The 5,198-nt window shown below is 35.0% G+C and overlaps 1 long non-coding RNA gene across 1 annotated transcript; it reads left to right on the top strand.

Moving 5' to 3' along the window:
• Window positions 1-224: 224 nt before the first annotated feature.
• LOC145028997 (uncharacterized) lies at window positions 225-937 on the top strand. The gene is made up of 3 exons (XR_013676309.1): window positions 225-307; window positions 388-494; window positions 656-937. It is a non-coding gene; the product is annotated as an uncharacterized LOC145028997 (long non-coding RNA).
• Window positions 938-5,198: the final 4,261 nt, after the last annotated feature.

The following is a 5,198-nucleotide window of genomic DNA, read 5'->3' as shown; positions in this document are numbered from 1 at the left end:
ATGCCCATATCAATGATGAATCCTGGGAAGGGTTGTTTAGTGAAATATTATGAGTTGAAGATGAAATTCTTGGCTGATAAATTGGATTTCTTGGGTTCGAACCGCAAGTAGGAAGGTAGCTAACCTTTTCTTGATCTTCCATTGTTATTTCTTTATCTTTGTAGTTAGGTACTAATGATGGTGGGACATTATGATTAAAATCTTGGTGTTTCTTTTTTACTTTCAGTTTACACACGCCAACTGTTTGATATAATATTTGTGTGAAGGTGGACTTCTTTATCAAAATTTAGAAGGGTGTAAATGTGAGGTATGGTTCTCTCTTTGTTTGAATACAAACTTGAAGTACTTCTTTCTTTCCCACTTCATGACTAGGAATTATTTTATTAGGGAGATGTTTATTTGAGCTATGTTTTGATGCCTATTGGAAGACCATCAACAACCGAAAACAATGCAAGACAACAAAACATAAGTACTTTTTGCAAACAAATGATCAAGTATCATGTCATTGCTTTTCCCTCCTGAAAGTTGTTTCTTATCATATTTCTTTTTTGTATTATTAGGTGGGTTTTGATATTCTTGATCAATTGGTTAGTAAGTTTTGATTAATATTATTTATTCTTGTTTTTTTTCAAGATTTGAGATTTGGTGTTTTCAGGGGCGGCTCAACCAATTTGGGGGCTCTAAGCAAACAAAAAAATTAGGGCCCTTTGGGTAAGCAAATAGATTCAAACCTAAGACCCTTGGTTTGCTAAACCAACACTTTTACCACCAGACCAAGCTCCAACTTGTCTTTGAACCCAAAAAATATGTATATATACACATATAATTTGATGGGGTTTAGCCAAAAGAACATCCTATGTGCTCATCTAAACCCAAATGCTTGGATCTAGGTTTCTCTATTGTACATGAAATTCATCCAAGACTTACTAGCCCTAGATCTAGTGTATATAATTGAAATTATAATGATAAACATATCTAGATGCTTACCTTGTTGATGATAGAAGATCTTGAAGCATTGAGAACTTTAGCACCTCAAGTGTTGTGCCTCTAATGAATCACAAACACCAATAGCAATTGGAGGGAACAAGAAAGAGAGGGGAGAGGAGATTTTTGGCTCTAGGAATTCTAGGGTTCAAGTGGCCGAAAACTCCATGCCCAAGGGTCCTTTATATAGGTGCAAAAATTAGGGTTTCACTCATTATCCTTATCTGGTTACTTAGCCTCCAAGCAGCCCATAAGATAATTATAGAATCCCTATCATGGACGAATTCCTAAGGCTTTTATCCCTAGAATTTGTCCACCCTATCTTTTAGGGTTTCCTTGCCTAAATTTGTAACTATCACATAATTACAGTTCAACCCCTTAAGTTCAATCAACTTCTTTTGATCACAAAACTAATTCTTAATTAATTATTGACCAATGTTAATTAACCAAATATGATTTCTCTTTTAATATATCAATCTTATAATATATTAATAAACCATAATCACCTTTTTCTATATTATTCCTCCAGTCAAGTTGTTTTGGTGAAGGCAACCCAAAAGGACCATGCACAACTGGGTCAAGTACATACCAAATATAGTTATGAACTTAGACAGTAATCCAACAAGCTCTCACTTGGATAAGTCTAATAACTATAAATGCAAATGTAACTTCTGAATCCAATTAGCAATCGTAGTTCTCAAAACTCTTGATCTTATCAACAACCTATCCTTAAGATAAGGGATCTTATAATCCTCTGTTCTAGATATCATGCGGACAATTAGATGGAACATAGTCATACTTATTGTCCAACAGTTTGTTTCTCGATCTCAGATTCTTTTGACATAGAACTTAATTGAACACATCAATTTAGTCCTAACCGGGCCCGACACATAAGTCAAAACAAATCATCGAGGGGCCTTGATATCGCTTTTACCCTCTTAAGATAAAAGGAATAGATAAACTTCGACTTATATGCATTTACTATTCACTAATCAAATCATACACAACAATGCGTTTTATAACATCAAGTTACTGATTCATTTATGCATTATCAATGTACAACCAATTAGCCAACAGTAAACCATAGATTTAGGTTTTAAGACCATATGATATTATTGTCTTGCGATCACTCGTGATAAATTCCATGAAGTGATTCCAGCAAGCGTGGGTTTATTCCAATGCTCAATTCTTATTCATAAGCACTCATGAACTTTGTAGCAAACCTTTGCTATGTCTAATACACTTTAGATAATCTACACACCAATTCACGACAATCTCCTGTCATATCTACTTCCAACATATGAACGAATGTGGACGGTTCGAATAATTCGATTATTCTCGAATAACTCAATTATTGAGGAAGTCAAAACATGAAAAATGAAACAATAGGTAAACAATCAACATAATACAGTAAATTTACTTATAAATAATACTCCTTTATTTATTCCTCAAATGTCAATTACATTTATCTATTACACCTTTGAAACTATCTAATCTAAACTAATATCGTCCTTCATCCCAATGCTCCTAGCATGCTGCAAGTGCTTAACCCTACTCAGTCCCTTCGTAAGGGGATCTGCTGGGTTATCCTTTGACGATACCCTCTTTACTACGAGGAGTCCCTCTTCCACCCAATGTCGAATAAAGTGATACTTTCTGTTGATATGTCGAGATCTACCATGATCTCTTGGTTCCTTGGTCAAGGCAACCACTCCTTCGTTATTATAGAATATCTTCATAGGCTCCTTTATGGCTGGCACAGCTCCAAGGTCTCCAATGAAGCTCTTTAATGATATTTCCTCCTTTGATGCTTCGCTCGTTGCAATGTACTCTGATTCACACGTTGAATCAGCTACGGTCTCCTGCTTGGAACTTTTCTAAGTCACTGCTCCTCCATTAAGGGTAAAGACCCAGCTCGACTGCGAACAGTAGTTGTTCCTGTCGGTTTAAAAACCGACGTCACTATACCCTCGCACCTTTAAGTCATCACTCCCACCGAGGACTAGAAACCATTCCTTGGTCCTCTGAAGGTACTTAATAATATTCTTGACTGCAGTCCAATGTACTTTGCCAGGGTTCCCTTGATATCTGCTGATCATGTTCAAAGCGAAGGCCACATCAGGGAGAGTACAAGTCATAGCATATGTCACACCCCCAAACCAAGGATGGCGGAAACGTCCGGGGGTGGAGGACTTCATGTAGAGTATCACAACAACGAGTATAATAGTGCTCAAAGTAAATACAACCATCACAATTATAATTGAAAAAGTTACATCAAAGTACATGTTGACATGATTCACATCAATTACATTATGATACAAAATGAACTGTTTGACGATTTATCGTTCCATCCTCAAAACGTTGTTGATTTCCTGTTTCCACTGAATTCCTGAGAATACAAGTAGTTTTGAAAAAGTGTCAACACAAAGGTTGGTGAGTTCATAAGAGATTTCGTTAGAAAAGTAAACCGTTTTCCTTGTAAAAGCGTTAGAATATGTATCCAGAAAATCCGATATTTTCTTTAAAATCTGTGTAATGTAGTCTTATGACCGAAGACCAAAATGTATAAGTAACCTTTCTTACTAATAGAAAATGTTATGTGTTTAAATGGACATGGACGCGTTTGAATTAAATGAAATTTCCGTATGTTCTTATGTATGTTAACACTTTATGTATATGTAGTCCTAAATCCGAGGACCGAGAAATAACAAGTATTGGCCATACTTAAAGGTATGAATGTGGTTTCAAATGACGTGTAGTCATAATTACCAAAACCGAAAGTGTACAGTAATATCTGTACTCATTGAGATAAAAAGTGATTTTAAATCGAAATAAAACCCATTTAGGTTTTATAAATAAAATCCCGTAAACTTTATGGATTGTTATATCCCTATGTGAGTCGCTATAATCATACTATGACTATGTGGACCTGCCACGACGTTTCTCAGGCGTCGCGAAACTGAAATGACATTTGTCACCCGTAGACCTGCAGGTCCCATTGTAGCTAGCAGCAAGGTGTGGGGTGTCAAACCCAATATAGATCTATATACAAGTATCACGTTCTCCCTCCAGGAGATTTTGATTATAACTACCAGGAATTATATCCCGCACTCGGACGTACGGGGAGAGAATGTCTCACAATTTAGGTTAACAAGTTTACGTGAAATGTGTGTGAATGTAAATCTTTTCTGTATGAACGTACCCTTTTTGTATGAGTGTGTTGTGTGATGTATCATAAACTATACCTATTATAGTTCATCTAAAACGTTTGTAATATGTAAGAACTCTTTTATGGAAATGCATTAATGTTATGAATCCATTAAACTATACTTTTTATAGTTTATTATACGTGTTCTAAAATGAATGTATAATATTTATTATGAATGACTTAGTTTCAGTTCATGATGATAAACTAACAAAGAAACACATTCAATAATTAGAACTTATGATTATACACTTTGCTCAACATAATACAAAGTGTTATGATATTTATATGCTGTTGGCTAACTTTAGCCATTCTGCACTGTTTTGAAATCCTAGAAAAATCATATGAAGTCGAAAAATAGATCCGTAAATTCTAAGAGTTCACAAAATGTGTCTAATTTACTCATAATTTTATCACGATTTTTAATGACCTCCAACTTGGGTGAATAAGTTCAAAATCACAGACTGGTTCGGATTGTTGTTTGAAATGATAGGCAGTTTTGTAAAAATCACCATGAATTGCAGAAAAATCGTATGGAGATGTGAAAGTAGTCATTTTAAAGCTAAGAACTTGAACTATTTTCATGTTATACAGTTTTGAAAACAAAAATGTTTAAGTTGCCCAAAACAGTCCGTGAATGGAGTTGAACTTTTCTGATGATGGCTGTTAGAAAAACTTAGTTATGTTCTTGGTGTTTTAACTTGTATTCCCCCCTAAAAACTTGAGAAAACATGAAAATGTAGGGGTATGAACTCACCTTGAGTGATTTTAGTAGATAAGTGTTGAAGAAGAGAAGTGTTCAACCCAAGAACACTTGAAGATTCGAAGCTCTAACACAATTATGATGGAGTTTGTGTAAGATATCCATGATTTGAGTGGAAATAAGTGAGATATTCATAAGGAGAATGAATTATGCTTACCAAATGTGGAAGAACACTTGAAAATCAGCCTTGAATCTCGAATTTGGTGGAGAAAAAGTTTGAGAGAAAAGTGGTGTTTGATACTTAGT

Source organism: Lactuca saligna, chromosome 2 (genome assembly GCF_052625555.1).
Source record: "Lactuca saligna cultivar CGN05327 chromosome 2, ASM5262555v1, whole genome shotgun sequence".
In the NCBI taxonomy this organism is placed as follows: domain Eukaryota; kingdom Viridiplantae; phylum Streptophyta; class Magnoliopsida; order Asterales; family Asteraceae; genus Lactuca; species Lactuca saligna.
The sequence above is the reverse complement of the archived record's forward strand: the minus strand, read 5'-3'. Positions and strand labels throughout refer to the sequence as shown.